This window comes from Dipteris shenzhenensis, chromosome 26 (genome assembly GCF_047967505.1).
Source record: "Dipteris shenzhenensis isolate YYH24624 ecotype China chromosome 26, Dip_SZ_1.0, whole genome shotgun sequence".
In the NCBI taxonomy this organism is placed as follows: Eukaryota; Viridiplantae; Streptophyta; class Polypodiopsida; order Gleicheniales; family Dipteridaceae; genus Dipteris; species Dipteris shenzhenensis.
This window is the reverse complement of record NC_141621.1, coordinates 30,758,582-30,773,799: the sequence shown is the minus strand read 5'-3', so window position 1 is coordinate 30,773,799 and position 15,218 is coordinate 30,758,582. Positions and strand designations below refer to the sequence as shown.

The window sequence follows — 15,218 nt, the reverse complement described above, 5'->3', positions numbered from 1 at the left end:
GAGAAATTAGATCCACACAAAGGCCTAAGATTAATCCTTGTATATGCAAGGGAGATAACCATTTGGGGGGGTATATCGCTTTGGGGAGATAACCATTTGGGGGGGTATATCCCATTTTGTAAATCTTGCCCCTTGGGCACCTTTGCTAGCATGAGATCCTAGCCATAGATTTATCGTTGACCACCATGAGATGGCCTGTGAAACTATGTGACTAGATGATATAGCATGAGGCAAATCCTTGAGGGGGGGTATGTTGGGAATTGTGTGATCAAGGGCTACTCTAGTAGTAGTCATATGATCATGTGTGTGTGATTTTGTGAAGCACACTTAGTGCTATGAGGTGTTTGGACCATGACACAGGTGATTATGTAGTACAAGGTTCCCACTCCCTCTTTCCATGATGCACTTCTACTCTCCCACTCCCCAACAAGATCTTGATGTAGGATACAAAAATGGGTCCTAGCCCCATGTCCTAGAGTGCTTGAATATTTAATCTATCATAGGCCTTATCGAATTCCACCTTTGGGAAACACATATCTCAATGTATGTCTCTTCCATTCTCACAGGTTTACGATTGCTTCAAATAAGTGTCTCTCTTTGATAAAGCATTTCTAGTCCTAGAGGCCTAGGTGTCTATCCTTTTTTAGGATCCTTGGAGCAAGGGGTTTGGAGAAAATCTTATAACTACAGTTCAAATTAAAGTTCTTCCCTCTTTTAGAATGAGATGAATAAGTCTTTCTTAATCTAGCTAGGGAGTTGCTATTGTTGTAAGCTTTCTTTCCTACTATACTAATAGAAGATAAGGACGAATTATATCTTAAAAGAATTTATAAAGCTCTCTAAGCATTTAAAATGTCCTCCCTAGGGGTTTTTCGATTTGCCCATGACCTCAACGTCCTCCTTGATTTCCTTAAGAGTAAGGGGGGTTTTAAGAAAAAAACTGTCAAAATTTTATGCAATTATCTCCCTCACTCTTGACGTTTAACCTTATCATTGGCTTTGACAACTACGGAGAGAAGAGCGTAAAAGTGCTAGTGTATTATCTATAAGTTTTCCTCAAATGTGGTAGCTTGATAGTTATCACTCCTGATTAGAATGGGGGCTTCCTCATTGACTCTCTTTCTTTTGATAGATTTGAAGGTTTCATTGGTGGGCCTGTCTTTTTTCCCTACCCTAAAGATGATTAAAAGCTTAGAACCATTTATCTTGATTTGATATTGCCTTATGAACTTTCTTTTTGCCAAGGTAAGTTCCTCATGTGCCCTAGTGTCACCTTGTTTTGCTGAATTTTCCAAGCTTTCAATAGTGGCTACAATATGCTCTATTCTTTTTGCTCTGATTTTAGCCCTATCTCTTTTGGTGTTTTTTAGTAGCATGTGAGTGCTTCTACTATTGACTACCAGCAAATAGAAGCAAGTCTAGGAGTTGCAAAGGTTGCTATCAAAACCTCAAATTTTTTCTCTTGAACACTTAGCCAAAATAAGCTAGGGTCTGCTTTAACCAAGAGGGCACTCTTTGTTCCCAACCAAAGTCATGGACCACATAGAGGGGTTTATGGTCTAACAATGTGAGGGAAGAAGAAATTTGAGATGTGATCCTACTAGATCTACTTAGAATAACTTCATAGACGTAAGCCTAGCTAATCTTGCCTTACTTTTGTGATCTTTTACTTATCTATTATCCAAGTGAAAATACCATGTCTTCTTGACTCAATCAATCTAAGTGTGTCCTTAAGCTTTTCTCATGCATGTAATTTAGTCCCGCTCATCATTGTTCCCTTACCTAGCCATCTATCTTTTTTATCCTCAACCATATTAAAATCTCATAGTACAAAGGTACTTCCATTTATCATTGTCAAAGGATCCCAAGTATTTGTTGTGCATTGCATACTAGTAGGGGCATAAACTAGAAGAACTGTGTGGTGTAGACCTTTCATGACACACTATAAAGCAATCCACCTTTTATTTCTATCTCTCATCTCTCTAATTATACCCTCCATAAATCGTGAAATCATTCTTATGGAAGTACCACCACCCCTGAGCTCTTCATGCTTAGTATAGAATCATAGTCTCCCTTTGTCTATGGACTTTAGTCTAGATTTTAAAGTATGAATTGTGACCATGGACTTTTGGATTGCTAGAAAGGTAGGATAGACTGATTTAGCGTGCTTAGCTAGCTGGGAAGAAACTTCCCTCTGAAGGGTCTTATAAGGCCACACACATTGTGTGATAAAAGATATTGATTTATGTACCATTCTTCTTTTTCCCCTTCTTTTGCCCTAGGGTTTGGGCTTCTCACTTATGAGGATAGCTCTTTTACCTGGGATATCCTACTCTTGCTTTGCATAATAGCTAAACACCTTATGTTGAATAGCATAATCTTTCTCTCTTGCCAAAGGATTTGGGAGCTCTTCCTTAGATTCATTGTCCTCATTTCTTTCAGTAACCATTGCATCCACACTATATTATTTCAAAATCCTTGGACCACCTAGGTTTGACCTCTATGACATCAAATTCATCTTGATGTTCATGGATCCATAAATCTATCTCTTGGTCTACCAAATATTCATAAAATTTTTTGTATTGATTAGGGTATGGGCAAACCTGAGGTTGGTTAGGTTTTCAGACCCACTTGTCTCTTGGGACCAATGGAGGAGACGAGGCTGCCATGATGGGCGTACCTATTGTCTTTTTTTTGGGATTGTTTTTTACTTTGTGGTTAGATAACCCACACAAAAAACATGTTCTAGGGAGGTTCATGTAAATCAATTGTTGTTCCTTAAAAACATCCCCCCTCTTGTTGAGGATAACTAAAGTGCTAGGTAGATTTGTCATAGATCCTCAACCACATCTAGTCAAACACAAATTTCCCCTTGTGTTTATGAATTGTTCCTTCTCGACTCCTACAACTTCCCCTAGGCCACTACAAAGTGCTATTGCTTGATTACACAGAGAAAGAGCCAAGTGTAGAAACTCCACCCAAATACGCATTTTTGTAGACCTTTGCTGGTCAAGGATGGATTTTGTAGAGCACAAGGTGGTTCCTAATTGTCCATAGGCTTGGATGTAATGCACTCGTAGCCATGTATGCTCTCTCAAAAAGGAAAACATGATATCCCTTACTAAGGAATGTAGCATTTGTCATAGGGAGACCCTTTCTAACCTAGTTATTCCTCACCCAAGCTTCAAGGACAACAGTTGAAGGATGAGAACCTAGGAAAAAAAATAACTGATGCATGGGAATGCAGCCATTCAATAGACTCATCTATAGTGGCTGATATGTAACTACCTAAACCAATAGTAGTCATCTTTCCTAGAGGTTGGCTACTCTTGTCAACATCATGTTAGCAAGGACTTAGTGAACTATGTCAACTGTGTGTGCAGAGTGGTGGCGAACCTAAACCAACAGTAGTCATCTTTCCTAGAGGTTGGCTACTCTTGTCAACATCATGTTAGCAAGGACTTAGTGAACTATGTCAACTGTGTGTGCAGAGTGGTGGCGAACCTCCACTTGTACTTACATGTGCCTAGGAATAATCTCTCAAGAATCTATCTCACAAATCCTACTTATATGCACATGCTAGATGCAATTCCTATATGCCCATCCTACATGCGATTCCAGTCAACGTTGAGTGTCGCATTCGACCCAATGAAGATCTGTACACATGGCTTGGCATACACAACTCCCTCTCAAATTGTTTTGTGCTCCATTGGAGAAGATCGACATCAAGGTTAACAAAAGCATTGTTGCAAAGATGTGACAACTGTAAACATCAGCAAGATGGGGGTGTCTCCAAAAGAATGTCCTATCACACAATAACTCCCACATCATCATCGAATCCATAAACACTATCTCCTTCAACACACATCGTGAAGACATAGAAGCAGACAACAACCTCATGGCCATCGACATTCTCTATCTACAAGAAACAAAGAAGAAAACGACAACTCCAACTGCATTGCATGGCTTACATGAGCTATGATGTTGTGACCATTGCTGACTCTCTCTCTCTCTCTCTCTCTCTCTCTCTCTCTCTCTCTCTTGTATAAGGGAATGTAGCATCTTCTGTTGAGCACATGTGTAGCAAAAAATGGCAAGGAGCTAATCAGTGCAGCTTTAAAGAATGAAACACATGACAAAATACAAATTCTGGCTGCATATAAATCGCCCAAGTCAAGCACCATAAGCTTTACAACAGCCTTGCATGAACTCATCCTAAGCTTCGACATCACCAAACCAAATTTCATTAAAGTAATTATCATCATCGGCAACTTCAATGCCGACTAGTAGCCGCGACCAGCGCAAGCTATTGCTCTTGTCGTCCCTGCTCTCAAGCAAATCTCATGCACGCAATTGATCAACGAGCTGACTAGAATTTATGGATCCACATTAGACCACATCTGGACCAGCATGGATGGACGGGCAATCATCCGAGGCACGCTGGTGCAATCATCCGACATTTTATCACCATTCAAGCACCTGCACCTAGGAGGCCTAGTGACGTATTTCACCTAGTTTATTTATTTTTCCTTATCTAATTATGAATTTAAATTGACCTAGTATGGAAGCCAAAAAGCAATTGTGAGAGCAATCTCGATGTGGCACGTGGAGGGATGAACGTGAAGTCCCGTAAATGAAATGGCTAAATTTGCAACGAGAAAGAACTATATAGATCACGTCCGCTGCATCTCTGAGATTATCTTTGCGCTTGGGGCAATGACGCAGTTAGTGAGGTTATTCCGAGACGCGTCAATTGCTGGTTGAAAACTATTTCCAACCCCCCTCTACGCGCCCCTCACGGGGACGTAGAGAATTTCTGGAAGGTCCGCCCAAGGCTCGGACCTCACAATTCAAAACCCCAAGGAGGATTGTTCCTGATCGTCATCTATCGTAGGATTACCGTTGTGGCTTATTTTAACATCATCTTCAGGTAATCGGGTCTTCATGTTGCTCTGTGAGATCTGTTTGGCATATGATATTGTTGGCTTTTTATTCTGTTTCACCTTATTTGGAAGCTCTTTTACCAAATACTTGCACGTTCTCTTCTGCAAGTCAGAGACCCTCTTCAGCGTCCCGATCAAATAGTGCTTCTCAACCAAAGCACCCGGCCGACATGAGTCGCGCTGTTTTAGCACAGGATATTTAAGGCCAAGGAGGGCAAAGATAACTGTTATTTGGCTTGAGGACCGAATTCAACTTAAGTGATGCCCTGAGTCTATTTCACATTGAGCCCAATTACGATAATTTACACTATTTCAGGCCATATATTGCCAGCCACACTTCGTTGCTCTATCATGGCAGCCCGTTGGATAGCTAGAATCTGAAGCGCAGCCGCCAGCAGAATGGACCTTCTCATGCTCCATTCCCCCTTACATAGTCCCCTTAATACGACATCCTTCCATGTATATTGTAAGCCATTTAGAGGCCATAGAATTACCCTCTAACTAGAGATCCAAAAACCCATAGGTTTCTTTCTCATAGAGCTGCACGACATGTAGCCTCTAGAATCCATTGCACGCCTCATTCAACCATCTAGAGGCCATAAACTTACCCTCAATCAGAGATCCAAAACCCATTATGTTTGTTACTCTTAGAGCTCCACAGGTAGCCTCTAGAATGCATTCCACACCTCATTCAGCCCAGAATGCAATGCGTGGTAACTAAAATATGAGGGATTATGCGTGCACATGCTAAGATTAGCTTGAAAGCATATGCTTTAACTTTGAGGTTGAGAGCCACAGAATGACTCAAGGCATGCACCAGTCAATGTAACATTGAATCATCAACATAGCATCATAAAGATCAAAACCGAGTGTCACTTTGAGATTGCTTGTTTCTCTTAGAGCTACACATGTAGCCTCTAGAATCAATTCCACGCCACATTCAGGTCAGAATGCTCCAGCTGCAATGTGCGGGGACTTAAATATGAGGGATTTTGCGTGTACTGCTAAGATTGAGCTTGAAAGCATTTGTTTGAAAGTAGAGTTAGAGCCACAAATGGACTCAAGGCATGCGCAGGTCGACGTAACTTTGTCTGGACTCTGGAAGGGGGAAAAGGAGGATATGATAATGAAAGGTTAAGTGGGGGGGAGAGAGAGAGAGGGACGTTGAGGCTGAAAGGAGAGCAGCAGTGAGCTGGAGTAGATTAGGGAATTGAGGTGTTACATCAACTCTGAGTACAATGGAGTGGCATTGAGTCTTTTATAGACCTCCTCTTTAGTCTTCTATTTAGCCCTCTCCTATTGCTAACTTTACTAAGTTAGCATAATTGTCCCCTTCCTCAAATAATTTATGCTGGCTTTCCATTAAGGAATGTCCAAAGCAACAAATGCTTCTTATCAATCTGGGTGCACCTGCAGGATGCTGCCATGATTTCTCATCTTCAGGCAGGCCCTTCTATTTAATGAGATACTATATGTAGACCTTGTTACGAAGGACATGACTTTTGAAGCCCATGATGATTGTGGTCTGGTAGCTTAGAAAAGACTTCCACATTTTCACCCAGAGGCAGTATTAGGAGAGAGACATGAAACATGTCATGAATTTTTGAAATGGGCTGTAGCTCCAATTATATGCTACTTTCCCAACTCTACCTGATGTTCATAATGTGTACGTGCTAGCTTGGTGTTCGATTTTAAGGAGGCATATTTATTATTGTGGAGTCATAAATTGCACGAAAGTCATGCCTTTTGGATTAAACAATGCTCAGCCACATTCATGACCTTTAGAACGACATTTTACAGCCTAATTTTGTCATCATCGACCCAAATCAGCCGATCCTTGGTTCAACATAAAAAGCATCTCCAATAGGTATTTCTTGCTCTTTGCAAGCTAGCTTGACATCAATGTCGAAAAGAGTGGGTTCTTGTGCACCAAACTGGAGTATTTGGGAGACATCATCTCTTCGAATTGCATCTCAATAGATCCCAAGAAGATCGAGGTAATCTGCAGCCAGCTATCCTTTCTAAAGAAGCACCCCATTTGCTTGCATCTCCATTATGTTCAGAAATTAAATATCTAGTGCTATAGCATCCATCATTGACAGTCCATCCTTGCAAATCGATGGTTGCCTGTTGAAATGCTCAGATTGAGTTGTGGGCATTTGTAAGTTGTCGTCGTCTGCTAGGTGATTGCTTCTGGCTGCTGCTGCTCTTCTTCTTCTTCTTTAAAAACTTGGGTCAGATTAACCCTTGATCAGCTTACTCTTTTTAACTGACGTGTTAGCTTGACCTTGGATAAACCTAGCCCCGTCCCTTGACCCTGAACCAGGGAGTGGGTTTCGGGCTTGCATATCGTCTAAGAGCGGATGCAGGCACTACATTAATGGACCCCCTTCGTTTGACTTTGACGACCTCGTGATTGCTGAGGTCTGATAGGATGAAGCGAAAAATTGGTGAGGAGGATGGGGGAAAATGAATTACAGGAGGAGTGAGGGAAGGCTGAGCAGGTGGGACAGCCAAGCGGGTGAGAGCTCGTTTGGGAAGAGTTAGCTCAGGTGAGGCTGAGGGGGTGGTAAGGTGCCCAAAGATTGGATAAGGTGTGAGTGGCTGTGAAGCGTTGTGTGAGAGTGGCAATGGAGCGTGGTGAGGCATGGTTGGAAGGAGGTGGTAGAGGCGGCGTGAATTGTGAAGGGATGGGAAAATGTGTTGAGGCTGCCTGGCGGATATGGTGAGTGGGAACACAGGGGGGGGTGATAATTGTGAGGGAACGAAGGTGTGAGAAGGGAGATTATGGGAATAAACGTACGCAAGGAAGGAGGGAGAATAAGTAGACAGAGGAAGCAGAAGAGGATAGAGGAAGAATATAGGAGTGGGGGGAGGCGCAAGAGAAAGGATAGAGTAGAGGGGGGAGGGAGGAGAAAGAGAAAAGATGCCAAGGGAGAATGAGAAGCTATGGGGCAGAGAAAGAGGGAGCAATGGAGGATGAGAAGAATGAGAGGAGGAACTTGGAAAATATAGGGAAAGGAGAGAGCAGAATGTAGAAAGAAACAGGGGCAAGCAAGGAGCAGATGAAGGAGCTGGGAGAAGGCCAAGATAGTGGCTCTGGTACCAATGAGGAGGCCCACCTGACTGACTGCTGACCAGTCAGACTCTCTGCCTTTGCCTAAAAATAGGCCTTCCAGTGGGCGCCATTCTGCTCGTTCTTTCCCAGCCCATCTGCCCCCTACTAGGGCTTATGGCTGGGTGCATACCAGCCCCAGTGCCTGCCCTATACCAGGTGCTATTGCCAAGCCTGTGTGCTGGCCTAGGTAGGTCACATGGCTTCCCTAAAAGAAACATAAGAGGGATGTGTGCATTCTACCCATGTTGCAGCTCGTTTCCCGCCCACATGGCAGCTCCTCTTTCTCCCTCTTCATGTTCCAGTCTTGTGCCGACGTGCCAACGTTTCACATGTGCTAATATGGCAACACATGTGGGGCATCAACCCTAGAGTCCAAGGCCCCCTCTCAATGACCCACTACGGTCTAATACCGACTCTGTCGAAGAGAAGCTCCGTCAAGTCCCAATCAAAGTCTCACAGGAACAAGCCGACAATGTTATCATTTGGTCCAAGAACCTGCACCCCTAGTACCTCTAGGTTTTGCTGTGTATTGTACAGGAACAATCAAAACCAGTTTGGAACATTGATACCATCATTGCACCAAATACCCGTGGTAGTAGCATGGCTCTCTCTTTCAGAGCCTCAGGGGTCTTATGAGCGACTTGGGCTCTTTTGATTCGATTGCATTTAGTTGAGTCATGTTTTATAGACAATGTTTCGGGTTCTCGGTACAAACCTGCGCATGCATCTGAGGATACTTCATGGGAGATTTTGGTGAGCATAGTAGAATGGCATATTTGGATATTGGGGTCCATGCAGGAGCCTTCACAACTAGCCTCTACTTGGAGGAAGGTTTTCTTGAGGGAATGGAGCGGGCCCCCTTTCTTCTTGGAAGCCCCCACCGGGTTGACATGGCACAACCTTGGTTATTTCCTAGCTCTTTTACTACAGGCTTGAATTTATTTGGTCCTCTCGTGCTTTGCATGATGAACTTCTCCCTTGAGCTTTGGTCTTATAGTTTTATTCATACTTAATAGAGGTCTCGTTTTGGGGGGGGGGGGAAAAAGAATTCATTGACCCAAGTGTGACTGTGAATATGTCCGCCTTAAAGGAGTAGCGGTCAAAGGATCTAGATTCTTTTGTGAGGTGGAGGACAACAAATGTTGCTCATATCATGTTGAAAACAAGGATGTAGAAGGTCAGCTTCAAATGAAATGTGAGGGAATAAAAAACATAGATGGATATGAGGATCCAGAGAATTAACAGGAAGTTGTTTGGGTGGGTACTTCGATAAGGTGGATGGCTTGCTGTGATGGCAAGCAAAACGATGGACCAGGGTATGTTGATGTTGATTTCAATTGCATACTAAGTCATGGTCTTTGTCTAGGTGGAAGGTGAAAGTCTTCCAAATAGATAGAGTGGGAATTCTCAAGGCAAGAGTGAGAGATGGCGAAAATGTGGGTCTTTTAGTGTTAGAGATCGGGAAGCCAAGAGAATAGGAGGGATTATAGGTTACCTTAATTGATTTAGGAGTAGAACTTGAGTGAATCTCGACAAGAACTTCATTCTAAAGCAATTCTAGAGCTTTAGACGGAAGCCTGTTGGTGGCCACAAGAATCCTCGTGTACCAATTTTGTGGATTGAGGTTGCGGATGCAGCTTGAAATGGAACAAGTTTTGGTAACTGACAAGATCCAATCCGTGCCTACTTGATAATGCCTAGGTATCTTGAAGACTCCAGCATGTTCATGACTTGAATGGGTAATGAGCCCCAGGTCATGAGGAAAGGAGAACGCATAAAGATGCTCAAAAGTATAGCGATCCCCTTCCAAATGATCCTTGCTTGTTTGTAGTCCCATAGGCAATGTTGAATAGACTCATCAACAGAGCGGCAATGAGAACAAGTGGAATCTGCCCTAAACCTTGACCCCCACTGGTTCACTACGATCTCTCCATGAATAGAGAGCCAAAAGAAAAGAGTGATTTTTCTATTCTTGAGAGATTTCTAGAGACTCTTCCAAAAGAATTTCTACGAAGGGGAGGCTCTTCTCTCGGTGCCCTACATCAATCCATTCCCATTCCCTCTATAGATACTTTTTGGCACACCTCCATAAAGTCAACTTCTCCATGATTCCAAGGGAATGTGACGTGGGGTAGGGTCTAAGTACCATCCTAACTCCCAAAAAATATGCTCCACATGACCAACAACCCTAAAAGGTTGAAATGCAATATGCATAAGAATATCATTGTAGATCTAAACAGCCTGCACCCAGGGTGAACATCAAAGACCACAGCATCCCCATTTGATCCCGGATCAATGAATTTTCTCTTTGGGCTATTGCATATAACCATCAAGAAGAACTCCCCTTTCTTTATACCAACTGAGCTAGATCACCAATAGAGTCTTTTGATTTGGGCTAGTTGCCCTTTTTTTGATCCGCTTTCTTCTTCTGGTAGTCTCACACAAGATATCTAGGCTGATCACAATAGGCCACTAGCCCACTGTGCCTAGCCTATGTGAGTCTATTGAATTGGCATGAGACCATCCTACTCATGAATCTCTGGGTGCCAAATAAGAGGCTAGCGCTCAAACTCCTTCCTACATTGAGGGCGAGCCTGAATGAGTCCTCTTGCTAACCACTACCAGATCCTGTCAAGACTCCACATCAATAGGGGGCCCTTCCCTGTGAGGGGGGCCTCAGACAAGGTTCACCAATGAGACCGCTTCTGGATGGATTCCTAAGTGGTTACTGAAAGCTCAATGCTACTCCCGATGGGTGCCCAAGAAAAAGTCATTAAGTCTGGCCTCTACTTCTACTCCCACATCAATGGCTATCACGATGGATACACAAGAACCTGCTCCTAAGAAGGGAGAAGCACCACAAGAAACCACCAACATCCTTATGGGGGAGGTACTAACCACAAGCACCAACATTTCCACAAGTGCCATGGAATCCCAAGCACTCCCTTAAGTTTATCATGACCTTCAAGCCATACTGCTTTTGATAGATGTTGGTTCCCAACCCATGCAACTCGACAAGGATGAGCTGAAATTAGCATCCATTCATAACTCCAACCAAGGCACAACTCTCTGCCCTCTTTGCTGGCGCACTTAGCAAATATGCGGCTTGGAGAGATGCTAGGTACACTAAGTCCTCGCAAGATTGATTCCACTCATATTCCTTGGATCTAGGTGATAATAGGTGGTCCACTAAGAGTCCCTTCCATAGAGAGTCAGTCTTTAGGTGACTAGAGCACCATTTGCACCCCCAACACTTCGCACTCATGTGATGCAAAAGCAAGGCCTATACCTTATAGGCAATTATGAATATATGGTAGGTGATAGTTGTTTGACACATTACAGGGCCTATTCCTTGTAAGTAATTATGAAGATATAGTAGGTGACAATTGTTTGACACAATAATGTTTCTACTACAAAAAAGTTTGACATCTGAGGAGCTTTGTGTTGCAGCAGGTCAAAAATTTATAGCATCTTTGCAAAATAATGATGAACAAGCAGTGAATTTTCTAGAAACATGTTTGTCTTTGGAATTCATACATGCATTGCATGGGTTCCAATCTCGCGAAGAGTACCTTGAATTCTTAGATCCAGAAGAAACTGGCATAAACCGTTCTCCATGAGGTATAGATGCAAACAAAGCTACCATACTAGAAAATTTGCTCCATTGAACATGTCAAGCTTTGTAGAGTTGGACTTGTTTTCCATATCCTACAACTTGTCTTTGATACCATCTTTGATAACATCTTTGAAACACCTACACTATGTCGATGATCCACTTGCAAAGAGTTAAGGCATTTAAAGTGAAAGAATCATGGTTACACAAAGGGCCAGTCTCACAAATGCATCAGCAGGCATTGATTCTTCAACCATGTGTGCTTGTCCTTTGAATTACATGTCATGCTACTCTTTGTAGCAATAGTTCTCTCAGTTCTTGTATTTACCACAATACTCACATTTTAGTTTATTTGGCTTTTCTTTGCCCTTCAACTTCCCTTCATTATTCTTCATGCTATATGCCAACTATCCACCTAGTAGACTAGACTCTGTTCTCCTTTCCTTGCTTAAAGCAAAGCAACCACATCTTGAAAATCACGATTCTCTAAATTGATATAGGGCATTTGAGCTAATGCAGTACTAGGAGCTAAACTTGAGATAGTGTTGTTTGTGGATCCATATATTTTGTCAGAGGTTGTTTTTAGCTATGCTTTGGACCCAAGCATGTTTATAACCATTCTATGAAAGGGGGGTGGATATGTTACTGCATACTATTTTCTCCCACTCATGATGCTTTGGCCCACGGCGAAGCACACCATGTTCGGCCAGTAGAATAGACATGGTTACGCTTGTTTTATGGAATGACTGGGCTCGAATGACTACAGTATCATAGTTAAAGAATGACTTGGTGCCCTCGAAGGTATTGCTCCACCAGAGGGAACAAGTAGCGAATGGCCTTAATGGCTGTTGATATGTTAAGAATACAAAAATGGTTGAACCAGCACCGCCTGCGAAGGGTTTCATCACACGATACTTTAGTTGATGAGTTATTGTGTTTATAATGTTGCTAGGAAACTCAGCGTTGTCGGCCTAGATACATGCATGAGGTCAAGAGTTCCTTTAGAGAATGACACTCTGCTGTCACGTGGGGTGCGGGTCAGTCATAATGAAGATAATGAAGCTAGAGGTTGAGCCACTACTGTAGATTGCTGTAATGCATAAAATTGAAAGCAAATGTTGATGGGCAGTCAATATTTCAGAGCCTAATATGGTCTTGCCAAGTTCTATCTGGAAGACAGAATGAATATCTTATTATGAATTGACTTGTGTCATACTTTTTTATAATGTTTGATGTACTTTGGATATATAGATAACATGGTACTTACACTTTATTCTGGGAATGGATCTATTGAGCCTAGATAATGATCAGAAAATCATTTGTTTACTCCATGGATACTTCATTACTTGCTCCTTGCAAACAAGGTGATGTCTTTTTATGGCACTTTAACTTAACTTATGAATAACCTTGAACATATTATGTTAGAGTTGACATTGATAGATAGTTAGTAGTGATAGGTAGATGGTGGGAATGCAATGCACACGTGTGCACACACACACATGCACACATGCACACGCACACGCACACGCACATGCACACACACACACACACACACACACACACACACACACACACACACATGCATGTATGTATACATGCATGCATGCGCGCGTGCGCGCGCACACACACACACCCCCTTTGCCAACTATGATAAATAGATGCAACCCACAAGATATAGCGATGTCACGCTTTTAACATAATAGCAATAATACAGAAAGTGTGTGGTTTAGTTTGTTGCATGGATTGACAATGCAATACAAAGCAATAGCAAGGACGTAATATGATGCATATGACGTCTCATGGGGATCTTTTAGAACACTATTTTAACAATTTACATGTCGATCCACAAGAAAATTGATGCATGCAAAAAGCATAGTTGCAATTAATAAACAAATAGCTTGGTCCCTCTTTCAATGCTTAGAAGTACCACATTGAGGCTTACTAATAGTCATGGGCACATATTGATTTTGAACCTTTTAAAGAGAGTATCAATCTTATGTTAAAAATAATGAAGAGAATATCCTATTCAAAGCTACTAGAAAAATGAATTTAAATAGATTGCCAAAATAGTTATTTCATGTATTATCACTTTATCCTAGGTTTCTCTAGAATTTTTTGCAAGAACTATTAATTGAAGTCAAGCATGCCATGAATAAGAAGTCTTGGAGAATTTGATTTTTTCTTTTGAATGTGAAATACGTATCCCAACTTCTCAAATTTGTAATATGTACCATATTGAAACATCCTACGATTGCAAATGAGACATAAATGTGTCGAAAATAATGTAAAGAGTAAAAGATAGATTGATTTTATGATGACAGAGACTTCAAAATGAATAATATTATTGTAATGGGGAGATTTTTGTAATGGGACCATTGACTAGCGTTGAAGATTGTCTTGGAGCAAGATCATCTGAGGCATTGGATTTATAGACATTAAGGAGTAGGAATGATTGTCTAGACAATTTCAGAGCATTAGATCTAGAGTATCCAATGGTGAGGAATAAGTGTGCATGAGGCAGGGCTACATTAGCATGACTGAAAATTTGAGCTGCAAGATCAAGAGAGATCAAAGTACGTGTGAGGGAGAGTAAGTCACAAAAATCCAAGCTACCAAATCAAGAGGGATCTACTGGTTGACAACAAGTGTTGAATTTGAAGACTATGAAACATTATCAGAATATGACACCAAGCGATGGAGGGTAGAGGGCACATAAATAAATTAATGCATAGTGAAATATGATTGGGATTAGGTACGTAAACAAATTAATTAACATTAAAGCTACCTTAATCATACAATAAGTGGTCTTAGTAAGAATTTTGATATGTTACAAGGTTTAAGTCCATACTTCAAGCTTAAGATCCAAATGGCTTCTTTTGTAACCTTAACACGAGAACGCATGGTGTGTAGTTTTTAATTGATTTTAAAATAAATAATTGTAAAACTCAATTTGTTCAATGGATGAATTGGTTGTTGATATGCTTATGAAGCAACTATCCAATGGATGAAATTGTAATGTTTCTAAAAGTGAATTATCCAATGGGTGAAATGGTTTTTGATGTGCTTATGAAGGGATTTATCGAATGATTCAATTTTGTTGACAAAATAACCCTTAGGCAGGTTTCGCACATAGGTGGCCGAGTGAATTGAGTATCTCCATTCGGATGGACATTCCATTCACACAAAGGGGGATGTAGGCCGACATCCTACCATTGCAAATGAGACATAAATGTGTCGAAAATAATGTAAAGAGTAAAAGATAGATTGATTTTATGATGACAGAGACTTCAAAATGAATAATATTATTGTAATGGGGAGATTTTTGTAATGGGACCATTGACTAGCGTTGAAGATTGTCTTGGAGCAAGATCATCTGAGGCATTGGATTTATAGACATTAAGGAGTAGGAATGATTGTCTAGACAATTTCAGAGCATTAGATCTAGAGTATCCAATGGTGAGGAATAAGTGTGCATGAGGCAGGGCTACATTAGCATGACTATGAAAATTTGAGCTGCAAGATCAAGAGAGATCAAAGTACGTGT

The 15,218-nt window shown here is 41.5% G+C and overlaps 1 non-coding gene across 1 annotated transcript; it reads left to right on the top strand.

Annotated features, from left to right (window-relative positions):
* Positions 1-4,698: 4,698 nt before the first annotated feature.
* Positions 4,699-4,842, top strand: LOC147884947 (U4 spliceosomal RNA). The gene has a single exon (XR_015543600.1). It is a non-coding gene; the product is annotated as a U4 spliceosomal RNA (small nuclear RNA).
* The last annotated feature ends 10,376 nt before the right edge of the window (positions 4,843-15,218 follow it).